The 20922-nt window shown below is 32.7% G+C and overlaps 1 long non-coding RNA gene across 3 annotated transcripts; it reads right to left on the reverse strand.

Annotated features, from left to right (window-relative positions):
• Window positions 1-292: 292 nt before the first annotated feature.
• Window positions 293-9216, reverse strand: LOC143225424 (uncharacterized). Of its 3 annotated transcripts, none has more exons than XR_013013833.1 (4): window positions 9088-9216; window positions 6487-6589; window positions 3496-3678; window positions 293-2536 (listed from the first exon to the last, which is right to left on the reverse strand). It is a non-coding gene; the product is annotated as an uncharacterized LOC143225424 (long non-coding RNA). The 3 variants fall into 3 exon arrangements; XR_013013835.1 differs by having other exon boundaries at window positions 6241-6589; window positions 9088-9205; XR_013013834.1 differs by lacking the exon at window positions 9088-9216 and adding an exon at window positions 8760-9019.
• Window positions 9217-20922: the final 11706 nt, after the last annotated feature.

Raw genomic sequence — 20922 nt, forward strand, 5'->3', positions numbered from 1 at the left:
TACAATTTAATGCAAATAACTAATGCTAATTTAATGTTATTAAATACTTTTGTTAACAGATGAGTTTTTTTCTTGCTTACCACAATGACTTACCTGTAGTTTTTTTACCACCACAACACAAATCAGTCTCATTACAGATTTAAAGTTCTGATATTCCTTATATGTGATATTCTTAAGTAAAGTGATTGACACAAGTATTGGAATTGTTCTAAAAACAAAATCAAACATCAGTAATCTGTATTGGACAACTTGGGTGAGTTTTATTGTGTAAGAAATAAAAACACTGGACAAGTCTGAAAGAAATCTTTATTGTTAGTGGTAAACAAAAGAACACACACCAAGTCTGATTAACAAATGAATGGATGGCTACTTCTGCAGTATCATTATCTGATTCAGAATATCTATTTATCTTAAGACATGTCTTTGTTAAACCAAGTATGATAAATACAAGGAAAGCTCAATGCTGATATAATAAACCCAGGCGCATCCTGTTACATTCGTATCATTAGTTGTTCTTCGCTCACTTTTTGGATCCCAACTAATAACAGGTAGAGATGCTGCTACCAATGATTTTGTTTTTAAATAGTAGCTGTTCACAAATCCTCCAACACTGAATTATTGGTTATTGGTCCAAGATATCAAGTTACTAGTGAAAACTTATCATACAATACAATGACACCAAAGTATCACGAGTCTCAGTCAAATTTAGGGGAAATTTAAAGTTCTTAAAGGTACCGACCTACCTCATTCACAATATTATTGTCTCACTTGCCAGGTGAACAATTCTGACTGACAGTTATCATCCACTACGATCTGTTTAAGATCTTCCAATATGACCTTTATACAACTGCTATATTTCTTCAAAAATGTATTCTTCAATACATTTTTAAGTTAGCAACATAAACATTGTTTTCTCCACAGTACACAACTATAAGTTCTCCCCTAGTGTGTATTCTCTGATGTAATTTTAACTCAACATTTGTTTGAAACCATTTTCCACACACTACCTAACTGTAAGGTTTCTCTCTAGTGTATGCTGCTAGATGATTTTTAATACATATTTTATTTCACTGTTTTTCAAATGTTTCACAATTGTAATGCTTCTCCAGTTTATAATCTTTGACATTTGTTTATGTCAATATTTGTTGCAAGTTATTTTCCACAAATTGTGCAATTTTAAGTTTCTCTCGAGCGTGTATTTTCTGATGTACTTTTAACATACCACTTGTTCGAAAGTTTTTCCCACATACCACACAACTGTAAGGTTTTTCCCCAGTGTGTATAATTTGATGTAGTTTAAGTTCATTACTTGTTCTAAAGTACTTACAACAAACTGCACAACTGTAAGGTTTCTCCCCAGTGTGTATACTTTGATGTGTTTTTAGGTTACTACTTGTTACAAATTGTTTTCCACAAACTTTACACTTGTAAGGTTTCTCCCCAGTATGTATTCTTTGATGTATTCTTAATTCACTATTTGTTCCAAAGCACTTTCCACAAACTGTACAACTGTATGGTTTTTCCCCAGTGTGCACTCTTTCATGTTTTTTTAAATCACTATTTGTTCGAAATTGTTTTTCACAAACGTCACAACTGTAAGGTTTCTCCCCAGTATGTATTCTTTGATGTATTTTAAATTACTGTTATTTATAAACTGTTTTTTACAAACTACACAACTGTAAGGTTTTGTCATTGCATGGGTCCTCAGATGCCTTTTCAAGTTACTGTTTGTTCCAAATTGTTTCCCACAGACCATACAACTGTAAGGTTTCTCCCCAGTGTGTATTCTTTGATGTTTCTCTAAGTCATTATTTGTTGCAAATTGTTTTACACAAACTGCACAAGTGTAGGGTTTCTCTCCATTATGTATTTTTTGATGTACCTTTAACAAACCATTTGTTCGAAAATGTTTCCCACACACTATACAAGTATAAGGTTTCTCCCCAGTATGTATTCTTTGATGTATTTTTAATTCACTATTTGTTCCAAAGCATTTTCCACAAACTGCACAACTGTAAGGTTTCTCCCCAGTATGTATCCTTTGATGTATTTTTAAATCTCTGTTTGTTCGAAATTGTTTCGCACACACCGTACAACTGTAAGGTTTCTCCCCAGTATGTATTCTTTGATGCATTTTTAAGTTACTGTTACTTATAAATTGTTTTTCACAAACTACACAATGGTAAGGTTTTTCCATAATGTAAGCTATTATGCTATTTGAATCTAACTGCTGTATTTTGTTTTCCACAAACAAAACAACTGTAAAGTATCTCCTTAATGTGTTCTTGGTAGAGACTATTTCTTCTGAAGTTTTTCTCCACAAACTACAGAAATAAATGGTTTCTATTAGTTTGTATCCTGTTTTGTAGTGTTGTATTTTCCACTGTTCTATGTGTTGTCCACAAGTTCCTTTAGATTATTTTCATTTAAATTTATTTCTCCACAAACATCACTGTTGGTTCTGCGACTTCTCTTAAGGAATCTTCTTTTAAGACAAGATTATCAGAAAATCGACTTCCACAAAAGGTGTTTATATCTAAAATCAAAACATAAGATACGACAAACATAATTATTACATTCATTTATTTGAATTAATTCTGAATTAATTTTAATAGTAACACAAATAACACAAACATAAATATCAAAATATTAATAGTTAAAAACAATTATGATGCATTTTTCATAGTTTCACACTTTATAAAAATTCTCTCCATAACTTACATGTTGATACAAACACAAAATGCAAGTAACAGAACATTCTGAAAAAGTAATTTATTATAAACAACGTCTAAAATTAACTTTGAAAGTATGTTGGTATAGTGTCATAACAATCAGCATTACTTTCAGACAGTAATTTCATGGATTGATTCCTAAAATACCTTCTTACACCAACTCACTTATAATCAATAAATCTTCTAATACTTAATACTCTTATCATGTTCTTTAACATTAATAGTTTACTGTAAATACTAAGAGAATGAAATATTCCACAGACTTTAATAGTCAATGGCTTCAGTATGCAAAATTAACAAACGGGGAGTTCGAGAATACTCAAGTCCTAAATCCCAGAGTTCTGTATGTGTCCAGAAAATAATTTACATGAAAATAAATTATACCAACAAATTCTCTGTCCAACTTTTAAACACTAACCAACAGAAAATGACACCTACAATTACTCACAAAGTTGATACATTAAGAATCAGAAAGATAATAAACATTGGTCAGCTAGAAGTTTCTTCCAGTTTCATTTCATAATAAGAATGACAATAAAATTTCCATCCATGTAATTTTTAACACTTCCTCAATTGTTTTGTTTTCATTTGTTCATTTCAATCTCCTGTACAGTTGTCTATAGAGATGTACCAAAACATTCAAAGCATGGGTTTACACACTTCATACGTTTCTTATAGTTCAATAACTTTCAAACATTATCATGAATTAAACCATGTCTTATCAGCTACTGTTAATGAATTTATAAAGGACTGTTATACTTACCAGAAGTACTTTCCAACCTAGCTTCAGTTTGTTGCAAATGTTCTTTAAATTTGGTTCTGTTTTCACGTTCATAACACTATATTTTGAGCTATCTAGAACATCGCCACTACAGTAACTGAACTTTGAAATAACCTCATCTTGTGGTAGATCAGACTGTTCTGTTTTCACTTTGATAACTGTGTTCTAAAATTAAATAACACATTGAAAAGGTCAATAGAAATAACAGCTGGAGATGTCATTAAACAGATAAATATACATTATCTCTACACTACTAATTTAAAGCATTACTTTAATAAATTTCTATCTCCAACATTCTTTAATTCAAAGAAAACCAAGAAATATTTTAACATACATAAAACAGATAAATATTACAATGTCCACTTGCACATAAATAATGAAACATTTACAGAAGATTCAGGGTAGATCTTTTCACAAAAACATAAAGAAAATGTTTGATCCACAGATGAGTATGAAAAAGTTACACATTTATTTTACATGTAGAACAGTACATTTCAACATCTGTAAAAATACTACATTTATCAGTAGTTCCAAATTGGCTTCATAATCCTTTCTCACAAAATATTTAAGAAAACAAATGTGTTGGAGTTTAAGAGAAACAGGATCAGAAAAAATACACAAAAAAGTGATGAAATGTTCATATACAGAATAGCTAAGTTTAGAACGAGTTATATATGATCATTATTTAAAGACAAACTTTGTCAGCAGCACCAAGGTACTTTTAACTTGACAGAAGGATTGGTTAACATAACCAACAACAAATGAGAATAAACTATTGAGGTTAATTAGCATCTTAACCTCAGGCCTTACACTAAAGAACCTGCTCACACAGTGAAGTACTGATTTACAAAAATTTCAGGGATAACTTGCTAGCTGCAGTATGCACACCCTAACAGGTAGGGCTTAAGTGATTTAAGACTATCTCTATGGCAAAGTAATAGTGTGAATGTCATGACTTGTAACCATATTAAATTTTAAATATAACAGTGATTTTGGGTCATTCTAATGAGTGATATTTAATATATTTAAAAATCTATACACATCAAAAATTAAATATTTCATGGGTATAGTTTTGTTATATTAAATGAGGCATAGAGAAAAATGCTACTTAAAACATAAATTGCACTGCATACACAATGAGTATATTAAATGCATAAGGTACAAGCTTCTCAGCTTAGTCTAACAACATTTAAATAAAAACAAACACATATAATGACACTAAATTGAGCTTTGGTAAGAAGTACAAAACAAGGTTAATTGTTATTATACTACACAGCACAGCTAGTGATTTTCACCATTGTTTACTACTTGTTACTTGAATTAATCTGAAAGTAGTTCCATCCAGCAATGAATCCATATACTTAAAGCTACTTTTTTCACACACTTTTGTGTGAAAAGTTTGAAGCTGTTAAGAAACTTACTGTGGTTCTTTCTGATATTAATGCAGTCAGTGTAGATAATAAATTGGTATTATTTATTTTACATCCTAAATTTTCATTCCTCTGTACTTTGATGATTTTACTAGAGTTAATGTTAAAACAGAGAAAATAAAAGGTGAAGCTAACTTCTGATTTTGGTGTTGTACATTTATAGACTTACTGCTGTTCTAACAGAGGACACTTCATTGAAAAAGACATTCTGACAAATCCTGGTGACAAATATTTCATGAAACAAATTTAGTTTTCTATGTAAAACAGAACTGTAACATTCAATTAAAATATTGCTATTTTTATGATGAAATGCAAGCTTATTTAAAGTTGTAAACTGTATAGTTTTATGGTTTCAAATTTGGAAAATTTACAAATTTTGTTGTTACAGGGTTCACTCTTTCTTTACAGCTGGGTCAAAGCATAAAATGTTATACTGAAAATAAGGTTAAACAAATCTATTTTCAATATATGTTAATAAAAACAGAACAAAAATGTAGTTTATAATTAATATTTTCATATTAACTAAGTCTTTATATATTATTTCCAAAAATACATATTTAGAAAAATCACAAATTCATTTTTCTATCTCACATGATACATCACAACCCAAAATTCTTCTAATAATAATTTTCTACCTTCTAAAACAAGCTGTTTTAGTTTCAGTGTATTAAAAACTATACATAATTAGAAACAATAACGTACAGTTTGAATATTTTAATTTCTTGATGTGCTGTAATATCAGTAAATTAAAACATGAACTATACATGAAAGAAGAAGGAAGTATTAATTACTTAATATGCTATGTTACTAAAGCAAAATGTGACAATTGGTCATTTTATTACATTAGCTCTAGGAAAACAGCTATTGAGCTTCCAGTGCAATTCATTGAGTTTTACACAAATATTAGTTTTCCCAATGGTACAAAATACAGCAATAAAACCACTAAATTAAAGGAAAAACATTGTTAACCACAAATGTGTTCAGGTCATGTATAAAAATGATATTACCGATTTTATTTTTTAATTCTTTTTCACTCTAAATGAAAATTTTTATGCAGTTAGTGTTAGTGTAGAAAACTTGAGAGAAAATATAAAGCTTTACTAAAAATAAGTCCAAACTTGATTTTTGGAGGTCCTATAAGTTATATGAAAGAAATATGAAAAGATTAATTAATTAAATGTGTTTAATCTTAGAATGAAAAGTCACCTTTCCTTCAAACTTAAGAAAGTTAACATTTCCCTAACTGTCAGATGTATTTTTGGTAGCATTTTCCTCTGGGAAACTATGCTGACAATACCTTAACTTTATACACAGGACTGCTTGATCCCTCATGTGTTATCACTGAAATTAGATTTCTCATAGATAGCTCTTATTGATCTTCTGGCCCCTAACACATTGTGTACTGCAACACAAGACAGAAAGTTTGGTTTTGTAGTACCATTATCAGAAGATAAACTGCAGTAGTAATGTGACTACAAACATCTCACTTTTGATTAGACTCCACACAAATGAAATATTGAAAACAGTTTTAAGACTAAGTTACTTCATCTTTCTCTGTTGTTCCATCATAGTTCTCTTCTTGTTCCTTTTTTGATACATCAAACTTGTACATGAAGGTATATCTTCCCAGTAATCAGTTTCTGTTTCTAGATGAATAAATAATGTATATTTGTTTACAACAAGACAGAATGTAACTGTTATGTACAACCTTATTCAATTTTTACATTGTCTTGGTGATTTCTAAGGAATAAAAATCAATTACTTGAAAATATAAAGGTAATTTAAGAGAATGTAAAACTTTTTAATACAAACACTTTTAGTACTTAAAAAAATTCTCTTTCCAACCAGTTTATTGTAAACTGTCTTCTGAGTGCCAGAATTATGATAAATTCTGTGGGAGTCTTGACTCATTGTAACACACAAACTTGTATGATATCAACAACATCCTATTATGATACAACAGACAGTAGCAGTGATTCACTAAATTATGTTCAATGAGTGTTTACTTCAACAGCAACATTAAAATAAAGACAGGAAATAGACGTGAATACTTTTGAAGTAGAAACTCTCATGAGAAGTACTTTGGAACTGCATGGTCAATATTAAAAAGGGTACAAGGGTAGTCTCTTCTAATTAGAATATCAGTTAAATCAAACATATACATGTAGAAGTAGAACACAGAAAACAATGGATAACACTTATAATGCACAATGTTGGAAAGAAGAAAGAAGTTATTTTGATTGTCAATAGTTTGATCTAAATTATCTTAACACTTTTAAACAGTAGGTTTTTATTACTTAGAAGTAATCCTGAGAGGATAACTAACATCAAAATACCTACCACATTTACTGGATCAATCTAGATGTTTTAAAGCTATATGATACAAACATTTTCATACATTTTTACGACTTTAACAATTATCTTTTTATCCAGTATAATGTAAACAAGTTTATGTATTTTCTCATACTGTGTTATGAGAACCAGGATTATGATAAACTCTGTAGGAATCTTGGATTATTGTAACAAAGAAATATGTTTGCTATTGAAAGTGTCCTATTATCACAAACAGTTTAAATAAATGACAGGAGTGATAATTCACAGTTTTATGTTTCAAAGGATTTTATCTTGGCTTCTAACATTAAAATAAATAAAGGAAATATATGTGAATAGGTTAAAAGTAGGGAACTCTCAGAAGTCTTTGGAACTTCTTTGTCAATGTTGTTTGAAGACCTTAATGTTTATGTAAATGAAAGAACAGGTGTAAATTTAGTGCACTTGGATTTTCATAAAGCATTAGCTAAGGGGCATATAAAAGGCTTCTTATAAGAATTATATCTGTAAGGCTAGATTCACTTGCTGGATAGAAACCTGGCTTCACAGAAGAAAGCAGTTTTTATAAATGAAAATTAATCAAACCAAATTAATGACATCAGTGTGGTAACTCAGAGATCAGTTTTTGTTCTTCTTCATTTACATAAATGACAGTAAAGGAATGACAAATAGATTATTTACATTTCCTGTTTAAGTTAAAGTTTTAGGTGTGGCTGACTGTTTTATAGATTTGAATTATATGGAGAGTCAGGAAATAACTGGCAGATGGCTTTTTCTATTATAATTAAAACAAGCTAATGTGTGTGGGATATAACAATTAAAATTATTAATACAATTTCAATGGGAATAACCTTCAAAGTTTTATAAAAGAAAATAATCCATACATCTGGTTCATAAGTTTCTTAAGCTATGAAATCAATGCATTATTAGTTGTGGCTGAACAAACAGAATTTTAAGTTTTTTTCAAGTGCATGATGAGAATACTTCATCACAATTATTTTCAAAACACCTTGTTGCAAGCATGACTACTGGTGGAATTATTATTTAAAAAATACAATTATGATAATTATTTAGCTTTTTAGGCTAAAACCAAGAAAACTTAGTAAGAGACCACTCACTTTTCACACACACATTTTGATAAGAAATGAAATACTTTGTATTAAATTAAAAGTAAAAATATAAATGATAAAACAGATATAATTTAATGGTAAAACTAACAAACTAGAATTATAAAGAAATGTTTAAAATGAAGTCCAACAACTTTACACTTCCAGCACTAGTATTACCTTTAACATTAGGAGTGTTAATATTAACCTTGGGGTTGATAACGAAGGTCCAAAAGGTATAAGCACAAGAGGGACAAATGAATAAAAAGTTTAGCGATTCTAACACACACATACACAAACATAAGTATATTTATAAATACAGCTATGAAAAATTTTATTTCTCCACATTGACATAAAGTATATACCAACTTCCACATACATTTTAGTTATCAACATAAAACTATGCCGTTACAGAATTTGGTAAAGATTTTCTTGTTATAATTATCGACGTACTGTCAACTACATCAAAACCACCCTTCAGTGTTTGACGAAATACTGAAAATCAAAATTCTATAGTTGTTCCGTACGTGGTTTTTTTCAGTATATCTTTCTTTACGCATATAAATTAGAATAATGGGATAAGTTACAGTTTCAGATAACACGTTATTAAAAGGCTTGTGAGACAGTAAATTCTACTTTTATTTTACTGTTCCTTCTAACATTCAGTTCAACTACAAATATTTTTATTCATTAAATCACCAACTTACCATGACCACGTTGCTTATAATTATCTACATATTGTGAAACTAGTAGAAGCTTTCCCTAGCGGTGATGTATATATAATACATATTTTTAATAACGTGAAAGAAATTATGTAGATTGATGGTAACAGCAAGCTACATTAGGTGTAACATCGTCCTTTAACAATTATAATGAGCAGTATACAAAAAATTGTAACGCTTGCTTGAAAAAAAATGAAAGATGCTGTTTCTCTTATTTAAGAAAAAACAACAACAGTTAAATATTCTTTGATAGATTGTTCAGGCAGAGTATTCATGATGAAAGACGAAAGGCGGAAGACTTTTGAAATGTCGTCCTCTATACTTGTGTCTCCACAACAGGCAGTTGCCGCCCATTCTACAAAGTTTCAACAATTAAATATAATTGATCACAGTTAAAGGAAATTTACAGTTTAAGATTTTTCAATCAGTAATGGCTTGTCCTCCGATAGTACAGCGGTATGTCTACTAATTCACAACGCTAAAATGAAGGGTTCGATTCCTCTCGGTGGGCTCTCCAGATAGCCCGATGGGGCTTTGCTATAAGAAAACAACCTCCGTAAGGGCTGATCATTTTGATCATGGTGAACTCGTACTTATAAGAATTATATCTGTAGAGCTAGATTCACTTGCTGGATAGAAACCTGGCTATACTGTTTCGGGAATTTTCTTGGACGTTAATAGCTTGTTTTTTCTCAAAGAAACTCATTTGCAACATTGCACAAATACATTGTGTTTTAAATAACTGATAATAGAGTCAAAGTTATCTTGAGCAATATATAAACTATTATTTGTTTCCAGTCAGTAATGTAGTGGTCTTTATATTACACTGATATAGTATTCCATAATAAAATAATAATTCACACAAAAGATTAAATTATTAATATAATGGATGTAATTTTTCACTTTCATGGTTGAGTTCAAACGATCCCACCTTAATATCCTCTGTTGCTTAATGAATGTCTTCTCTTTCATCAAGAGTTAAAACTGAGAACAACTATATTTGAATAATGGGGATCTTGTACATAGGTTTTACCTAGGAATAACATGAAAGGAATTGCAGTTGCATTATTTAAATCTACTTTACGCTATATTTAAAAAAAATAAATTCATCGTACTTTTCAATCGTAATCAAAAGGTTATGACAAAGTTTGCCTGTGGTAATATACCCCAAAAGTCTTAGGGATATCGCATATCTCACAAAAAATCCAAAGAGCAGATGAGAAACCACTTCGGAACAATGCAAAAATAATTTAATGTGCAGAGTCGACACCATGTGTCAACTCTTACTGCTTTTCATTGTCTGCAGTCAGTCATGGGAAGCCAGTTATCTTTAAAGAGATGCATTAAAGTCAAAAGCAGAAATAAAGTAAGGGTGGAGGATAATAGGTAATGTTTGGAAGAAATATTTTTAGGGTGGTTTTATTTTTTATGTAAGAAAGAGATAGTCTCATCTTTTGAAACCTATAGGTTTGTATAATAACGGTGACACAATTCTGTTTGGTATTCAGTGAAAAAGGGTGATAATTTTATTACAAGGTTTGTAGCAGAACGTTAACAAGATACTGTTTGCTACTGAATGAAGAAAAGTGACAAAGTATTTATTATTAAGTTTCTAGAAGAAATGTGACATGATACTGTTTAATACTCACTGACGAAGGGTAACAGTTTTTATTACTAGGTTTGTTGAAGAACGATAACATGATACTGTTTGATATTCGATGAAGAAGGTCCACAGAGGGCCTTCCTGTTATTGATTTTTAAGAACATTCCTTTCCTTTTGGTATTTTTTAAATAATATCCGATGGTCGCGGGTTTGAATCCCCGTCACACCAAACATGTTCGTCTTTTCAGCCGTGGAGGCATTATAATGTGCGGCCAATCCTACTATTCGTTGGTAAAAGCGTATCCCAAGAGTTGGCGGTGGGTGGTGATGACTAACTGCCTTCCCTTTAGTCTTAAACTGTTAAATTAGGGACGACTACCGCAGATATCCCTCATGTAGCTTTGTGCGAAATTCAAACCAAACCAAACAAGTAATGTACATTTATTCTTAGACACTTTTTTTTTTGGTAAACATTTCTACTTTTGGTATTCAGTTGTATTAGTGAGTCAACAGAATTAAGGTGGTGTTAACATTACATTTTGCGATCTAAAGTTGTATGTATGAATATTTTTATACAAACATTTTGAGTGTTCATAAAAACGTAAAGAATGTATAAAAATAAATTAATACGACTTCTACATTTTTAGTTTCATTATTTAAGTGATAGGCGATATTTACATAAACTGTTTTGTATGTTGAATGTTATCTAATTTCTCAATTTTATTTACATAATTTCTGGAATTTTATCCTGTAACGTGTGGACTGTATAATCTTTCCTTTTAATGGGCCAGCTCAACTTTATGAAAGAAAAAAACTTGAAAGGTACAAGACCCCCTGGACTGAATTAGACCATAATTTTACAAAACTCACTATTTTTTTTTTATCTGTATATGTTATGATCCATGCCAATCTGTAATTTGTTTTGGATAATTTTTACACACATCACTATAATAGTTTAAAAGAATCGCGTAAGTGACTTACTGAGGCTAATCTCCCTTGATATTGCTGGTACATTGTATAATCATGGGCTTGGTTTGATTCTGTAGATAAAACCGACCAAAATGACATGGAGGTTTAAGACTGTATGGGTAGCATATTGTACGGTTAATAACAACAGATTTTATGTAATAAAATTCAAAATGTATCTGTGGCTCTTTAGAACAGCATTTTTCTGTTACTGAAAAACAAAATGTTTCAACAGAATACTTCTTTTAATGATTCTGTACAGTGATAAGTTAAAGAGCAGAGTAATACCACAACGAAGTGATGAGAATAATGCCCTTACAAGTGAATAACTACAGACCTCTTTTGTGTTATTACTTACAATATGCCTGAATGCTGATTTTACGTTACGTTTATATGCACTGATGAAACTACGGCCTAATTTTTATTTAACTTTACTCTCATTAGATAATTACCAATATCAAGACACACGCCAGCGTGTTGTGTGTTCAAAAGTATCCTACATAACACACTTTTTATGCCCTGGCTGTTGTTACTCAGCTCTCGAGAGCTAGTGCACCACAACTGACCCTTACCAAAACTAGAGTTCAGTGGTTGGCAAGTAGGCTTCATTTGCTGATACCTTATTTGATTTAACGTGAACTTCCGGGTTAAGAGCTTTGGAATTCACTTCCCTCTGGACCCGAGTCCCTCTGAGAGGATTTCATTAACCACGTCAGCTGATCAGTGCATGATTACCGTTACAATCCTGCTAAACTACTTCACAGGGCTGCAGTGATTCATGTACGATAATCCTCTTATTGTGGTATATTGGTGCAGTTTATTTCTTGCCTGAACGGTGAGTCTTCTTTTTCCAGTGGAATGGTAAGACCGACCTAATTTCTAGATTGTCCTTAACATTACCTCTCTACAGAGGTGGACTTGGGAGACCTTGTATTTGTTCACAGTTTGTCTTGGTGGATCAAGGTTGCCCACTCACAATTGGTTCATCACGTACTTTTAGCACACCAATGTGTTTTTATCTTCCGATTTGGTACTCTGACGTTGTTGTAGCAGTTAGTTGCTGTTGAAATAATGCTGATGCTTCTGTTTTTGCAACAGACTTTTGGTCTCTTCACTGTTCGCTGATCACCGATTATTTTCACATGATCGAACAACATCACTTTAATCTTCCATAGGATGTTACTTGGAGCCGAGTAAAGTTGTGTCATGTTTATCAGTATTTTCAAGCTTTCAGATGGCGCATCGTTCACAACATCTTACCAATAAAAGAACGTTTGTATTTGCTTAACATCAGTGCCACCCAGCCACCTTTGATCCACTACTTATCGGAATATACCACTTTCAAAAAATTCCACCTAGAGCCAGCAAATTTTGAAAAACTTTGAAAACACTCGGTGAAGGCCTCGTGTAGTGTTGGAATGTATATTACACATGACTAGTGTGTTTAAATATCTTTTTACTCCTACATTTACCCAATATCTAAACAGAAATAATGTACGAACTTCAGATGACTGTATATACTCAATGCGTGTGTACACTTTACAATTGGTGTCTTTAATAATCTGACAGCTATATAATTCGTAAAAGAGTGATGTTTCAGATGTTTTATTTGAAAAGACTGTTTTTCTACTGGAAAAGGTTTATACGTACTTAGTGTGGGTATAGAAGCGATGTGTTTTTCCACATGTGTTCCTTCCCAACGAGGGCCGCACTTCAGGGATGTTCTTAGGGTATTTTTGAAGGATACTTCTTTATAACTTTTGCATAGGTCCTTCCTTTTATTGAGTGTGGTATACTAGCTATACTTTCCACCTTCTTCTCCATTTAGAAACTGATGCTCGTTTTTGTTTCATCTCAAAGTGATAGTTTGGTAAAATCAAATAAAAAGAGTGGCATGCGTCATACTCTTATTGGTGGAAGGATTTACATTCAAAGATGCAATAACCCACGTTAATCGCAAGGTAAGTGGGAGTTGAAGGTTTGTGGCATCAAAAATATTTTTGCACATAAAGGGCAGAACTGAACGAGAACAGCTACACTTTGAGTAAGTATCTTTCAGAAATACACTGCATGGCCAACAGTATGTGAACGCCTGAATATCACAACCATATGTGCTTGTTGAACATGTCATTCCAAACCCATAGGCATTAATTTGGAGTTGGTCCATCTTTGATGCTTTAACAGCCTCCACTATTCTGGGAAAACTTTTCACTAGATTTTGGAACATGGCTGCGGCGATTCGCTCCTATTCAGCCACAACAGCATTAGTGAGGTCGGGCACTGATGTCGGACGAGAAGGCCTAGCTTGCAGTCGGCGTTCCAATTCATCCCAAAGTTGTTCGATAAGATTGAGGTCAGGGCTCTGTGCAGGCCAGTCAAGCTCTTTTACACCAACCTCGGCAAACCATGTCTCTATGAACCTCGCTTTGTGCATGAGGCATTGTAATGCTGAAACAAAATAGGAACTTCCCCAAACTGTTGACACAAAGTTGGAAGCACACAATTCTCTAGAATATCATTGTATGCCGTAGCATTAATATTTCCCTTCACTGGAACTAAAGAGCCTAGACCATTAATACTCCTTCATAAAACTTTACAATTAGCACTATGCATTCAGGCAGGTAGCGTTTTCCTGGCATCCGCTAAATCCATATTCGTCCGTAAGACTGTCAGATAGTGAAGCGTGATTCATCACTCTAAAGAACGCGTTTCCACTGCTCCATAGTCGAATGGCAGTGTGCTTTACCCAACTCCAGCCGACGCTTATTGTATGGTGACCTTAGGCTTGTGTGCCATGGAAATCCATTTGACGAAGCTCCCGACGAACAGTTCTTGTGCTGATGTTGCTTTCAGAGGCAGTTTGGAACTCGGTAGTGAGTGTTACAGCTGTAGACAGACGATTTTTACGCGCTACACTCTTAAGCACTCGACGGTCCCGTTCCGTGAGCTTGTGTGACCTATTGTTTCGTAGCTGAGTTGTTGTTGCTCCTAGACGTTTCCACTTCACAATAACAGCACTTACATTTGATCGGGATAGCTCTAGCAGGGCAGAAATTTGACGAACTGACTTGTTGGAAATGTGGCATTCTATGACAGTGCCACGTTGAAAGTCACTAAGTCACCATGGAGATTTCATGGCTATATACTTGATTTTATGCACCTGTTAGCAATGGGTGTGGCTGAATGAGCCGAACCCGCTAATTAGAAGGGATGTCCACATACTTTTGGCCATGTAATGTATATTTTCAGAGTAGGAATAGTATAATGTTATGTAATTTTAGCATGTTCATTTAGTTTGTAATCACTAAATTTGGAAATGAGCCATTCTGTGTATTGTTTAGGGTGCACTGGGAGAGAGAATATGTTAACTTTTACAATTTGAACATGATCATTTGGCAGCAATTGTGACATTAAGGTGAGCAATCAGATTAATAAGGCAATTGTGGTCGAGCCTGAAGAGATGGTTTTATAAATTGGCGTTCACATAAATAATCTGTTTTCTTAGTTGTCTTTTATGATAATATTTTATCTTCAGTTCATTCAGGAGGCAGCACTGGCGTAAATGATTCAAAAGAGATATTTGTGGTAACAATCATTTTGACGCCTGTAAATTTAGGAAGAATTCTTCATTGTTTAGAGGTGTTTAGGAATAAGATGGCAAGAAAAAAACATTTCTAGATTCATAATAAAGTTTTTCGTAAGTGTGAAATAGGTGTAGAGTCTCAATTTTCTATGGCTATGTTCTAACCTTTGCTACAGATATATTAGACTGAAAGCAAAATCTAAATGAAAACGGGAGATCCAATGTGAAACGAAACAAACGTTTAATACGTAGACATTATAAAATGCATAAAATTTTATCATCAGCAATGCAAAATATTTACATATAACATATATACTTAATATACACATATACAGGGAGTGGAAAAAGTGGCCTCTCTTGAAAATGTTGTTCACTTGTTATGTCTTTTATTAGATAACAAATATGTAAAACAACATGTTTTTAGAACGCAGTAGAAGAGGTTTGTTCAATTATGATTTCAAATCATAATTTTAACTCTGGCTTTCGTAAATACTTAAGTTTTTCATGATTTTAGTTACATATTATCACTTGCTGTAGTTTCTCAGATTTTTTTATTCCAGTTAACCTTCAAAATGATCAAACAAATTTTCTTGAAATAATCGAACTTAAAAATGAAACTCAAAATAATAAAAACCAGTTTCACAAGTTAATATTTAGTTGGCATTCCCTTGAATGCTTCACGTCGATGTGACATGCTTTTAATGAATTTCTGCAATTATTCCTGAGTGATTGATTGCCATTCTTCTTTGAGTAGTTCAAAAAGTTTATGTTCCGTGTTTGGCTTGTGATCTTTCGTTAAGAAGTTTAATTTAGTCTATAAATTCTCGATGGGATTGATATCAGGTGATTGAGTTGACCATTCCATAACAACAATTCCCTTATTTCTGAGATATCTTTTAACGACTACACAATTGCAGAGAATCTTGTTTGATCAATTTGCAGTTAATTACAATAAGGATGTCTAAGAAACTAAAACAGGTGCACAACACTTTTTAAGAGAAAATTAAAAAATATATCAAATTTAACTGATTTCTGGTTGATATAGACATGTTATTTTGCATAATTAGAGAAAAGTACATAAGTGAGAATACATTGATAAAAATTGTGAATTTATCATGTTTATTTTAATTTGGAAATCTGGACTACTAGGCAATTTTAAGGAAGGTAGTAGTGAGGATGTTGAACTTATACGTGGAGATTTCATGTTGAAAGCTATATTAATTGAAGTTAAGGAAATAGATAAAAAGAAATATATACTGGGGGGAAGTGACAGCAGGACCAGAAATTAGAACATACGAAAGAATGTATGAAAAAAATTTTGCTGAAAACATAAAAATTAACAGTAAGGATTTTGAAAGTATATTTGAGGTAGAGAAAATGTTAGGATTAGGTAGAATATGTAAGAGATGATAAAGGAAGACTTGTGTCTAATGATTATGAAATGACTAGATTATTAAAATTCTACTTTTTCTTAAGTTTTTACCATTGAAGACTTAATGTCACTCCTATCTTTAAGGGAGGTAATAAAATTTGTCTCAGTATTTATAGGCCTAGTAGTCTTACACCAGTTATAAGAAAAGTTTTGGAATGTCTGATAAAAGATACTTTGCAAAGTCATTTAAGAAAATTTAGAATTTTATCGACTAGTCAATATAGTTTCACGAAGTGAAAATCTTGTGTTACAAATCTTTTGACATGCTGTGAAAATATTACTGCACATTTAGATGAGAGTAAGGTTTAGATTTTATGTATTTGGATTTTGAGAAAGCATTTTACAAGGTTCCACATAAAAGGCTTGTAAAAATTATATCTATAGATGTGGAAGATAAGTTAATAAACTGGATAGAATAGTAGTTGGGCGGAAAAAAGAAAAGGTTATTACAAATGGAGTTCATTCAAACTGGACTAATGTCACAAGTAGAGTACCTCAAGGCTAATTCATAGAAATTTTGCTCTTTTCCATTAATGACGTAGATGAAGTCTTTTGAAGACTTAACAGATGACATGCTGTCATCAAAATCAGTTTCCCCGCTGATTTCTCCAAGCCCGTTCCCTTGGCTGTGGTTTCGCTAGATAGTAGATAGGGACAGTGGGAATCTCGTTAATCTATTCATGCGCGTCACTAATTAGATGACGAGGCATTTGGCTATCGATATTATAGTTACTCCCGCCGTTTACCCGCGCTTGGTTGAATTTCTTCACTTTGACATTCAGAGCACTGGGCAGAAAGTGAAGGGACGAGAAGTTATAATGGTCGATAAATTACTTAAATTTGTTTTTTAATTTGATATTAAGGTCTTGGGTGTTGCTGTAAAGAGGATTCTACTGCTTTACAAAATTACTTAGGTCATTTAGTGAGTTGCGCAAATAAATGACAAATGGGTTTTGATTAATATAAATGCAATATATTGCATGAAGATTATCATAGTTTGAAATCTAAGTAAAATTTAAATGGAAATGCCCTTAACAGGGTAATGAAAGAAAGAAATATTGGTGTAGTAGTCGATCAGACTCTTAAATCATCCCAAGGAGTGTATTATTGGCAGTGGTAGGACAAAGAGGAATTTAGGTTGTATCAACAGAAATATTGAGTATCAGTTTAAATAAGTTATGATTTTTAAGTTATTGTTTAGGAAACATTTGAAGTATTTTGTTCATTCTTAGGTTCATTACCATAGGAAATACATTAAATTGTTGAAAAGGGTTTAGAGGAGGGATGCTAAAATGGTACCTGAGAAGTAATGGTTGCCATATAGGGAGAGTTTAAGATTATTAAAATTGTTTTATCTTGAAAATAGAAAGTTAGAGACGATCTGATTGAAGTGTTAAGATTGGAAAAGCAATTGACAATGTTGATGTATAATTTTTCATACTGAACAGCAAGAACTATAGAATAAAGGGACGCAATTATAGATGTAGACAAGGTAAAAGCCGTCTTCATATAAAACAATATCTTATTTTTTAAACAGGATAATTACCTAATAAAACTGGTTGCCTTCGAATATTTTGGGCACAGTAAATTTGAGTAAGTTTAAAAGAAAGCTTGATATATGCATAAATGAAAAGGAATGTTTTTTTTTAAATTAATTTATTTAATAGTCTTGGATTGGTTTGGACGATGAAACAGCCGAGATGGACCAACAGGTTTGCTGTTGAGAAGCTCTTTACAGAAAAGTCTATTGATTAATTTAGTTTATAACGATAGTGAAATATTTATAGGTAAAAATGTTTGAAATTATATAGATGGCCACACTTAGTGTTGAGAATAGTTTGATAAAAAAATATAATTTTAATCGGTCATACAAACGATAGTTCGAAGTTTTGTTAGTTCGCACAAAGCTACTCGAGGGCTATCTGCGCTAGCCGTCCCTAATTTAGCAGTGTAAGACTAGAGGGAAGGCAACTAGTCATCACTACCCACCGCCAACTCTTGGGCTACTCTTTTACCAACGAATAGTGGGATTGATCGTCACATTATAACGCCTCCACGGCTGGGAGGGCGAGCATGTTTGGCGCGACTCGGGCGCGAACCCGCGACCCTCAGATTACCAAGCGCACGCCTTAACGCGTTAGGCCATGCCAGGCCCCAGTTCGAAGTGAAAAGCTCACATTGAAACTTGGATATTACATTATTGCTAAATGTGAAACTACATTTCTACTAAAGAATAGTGGGAATAACTAAACATGCTTTGCATTGTGGTAAAGAACAACGTGATATAAGCAGACATAAAAATTATATTTATGTCTAATAAATCATTTGATTCATTGCTTATTATCAAAGTCAAACACTTTCATGTTATAAGCAAAAGCTAAAATAATATAAGGTGTTATACTTAATTCATCTTATTGTTGAACTTTCTCTCTCAAGGAACGTAACATACAATAATTAAATTTGGACAAAAGTTTAAATTCGCCACGAGACGTTCCCATATAGTGTTGTAGTGTTTGTTATATGTATGGTTGATTTAAAGGAGTTTTAATCTTGCACTATCCTAATATGTGTATTGAACGTTTAATGATATTCATAGAAGATCATGCTAATTATTGCCTGTGTATTATTTAGCGAGATAAATTGTTTAACTTTGTGATAAATGAACACTAGCCTAGTCTGTTTTCCAATTAACCATTTCTCATAAAGTTGTGTTTGTTTTAGCAAGTAACAATTCTCGCTATCAATCTCAAATAATATAAAATATTTATATTTATATATTTAGCTTATATATATATATGTTTCGAAGTGAAAATGACGTATCATTTCTTGTATATTAAACCATCGATTAATCTCGGACTAGTTGTCTTCTAAGAAATAGTACCATTATCATTTCATACTACCCATTGTCGAAAATAGCATCAACTTATAAGTAAAGGATAAAAGAATATAATTTGTTATATCCAATACATCTTCCAATTCACCAGTTATTATCGTACTTTATTTCTCCTGGTACTTAAATAACAATAATTAAATTTTGAGAAAAGGTTAAATTCGTCACGACACGTTCCCATATAGTATTTTAGTGTATGTTATAAACTGCTGGCCAAAATCTTAAGGCCATTGAACATAATACAAAATATGTATTTTGCGTTGTGAGACTTAACCACTTATTTGAGTAGAGCTTCGAAAGATGAAAATAAGAAGAAGGAAAATAAAAATAAAAAACTTTTTTAGCATTTAATAGGGAAAATGTGAATACTATGAAATTAGCCTAAATACTAGCTGGTCAAAAGTTTAAGACCATACCAAAAAGATGTCCTAAACAGGGTAGGAAATGTCCAACAAGAGGTCTCAGTAGTGAGTTGCACGGCCGTCATTGCGAATAACTGCAAACATTCGCTTTGACATAGTCAATATAAGCGTTTGCAGAAAGCTGGCTGGAATGTTATCCCAAGTAGTGAAGATGGCTTCACGAAAATCATGCACTGTTTGGAATTGATGTCAATTTCTATAGACTTCCCTTGCCATCCACCTCCAAACATTTTCAATGGGGTTCAGTTTAAGCGAACACGCTGGATGATCCAAAATAATCACGTTATTCGCCATGAAAAAGTCTTTTGTCCTGCGGGAATTGCGGATTGCAGCGTTGTCCTGCTGAAAGATCCAGCCATTTCCACACAAGCAAGGCTCTTCAGTCAATAACGATGCTCTCTCCAACATGTCAATGTAGCCAGCTGCTGTTTGACGCCCGTGTATAACCTGAAGCTCCATTGTTCCATGGAAAGAGAAAACACCCCAGATTATGATGGAACCTCCTCCACTGTGTCGTGTAGAAAATGTCTCCGGTGGGATATCCTTATCGTGCCACTAACGTTTGAAGCCATCTGGACCATCCAGGTTAATTTTTTTTTTCTCATTATAGAACAAAACCTTTGTTCACTTTTCTACGTCCCGTATTTGGTGCTTCTCAGCAAAGTTTAACCGAGCTGTTTCGTGGCGTGGAAGGAGGCGTGGCCTTTGAAGACGTTTACGGTTTTTAAAGCCTTTCTCTCGTAGATGCCGTCTTATTGTTTTTGAGCTGCATTCTGCGTCCGTTAGGGCCTTAATTTGGTTCGACGATCGGCTGGTGTCTTGTCAGACAACCTGTTGAATCCTCCTGCTCAATGCTGGTGAAATTTTCTTGGGATGACCACTTGAGATTCTCGTTCCGTATCCCTCAGGGTCTTTTAAGACATT

The sequence above is a fragment of the Tachypleus tridentatus genome, chromosome 9, assembly GCF_004210375.1.
Source record: "Tachypleus tridentatus isolate NWPU-2018 chromosome 9, ASM421037v1, whole genome shotgun sequence".
Taxonomy (NCBI): domain Eukaryota; kingdom Metazoa; phylum Arthropoda; class Merostomata; order Xiphosura; family Limulidae; genus Tachypleus; species Tachypleus tridentatus.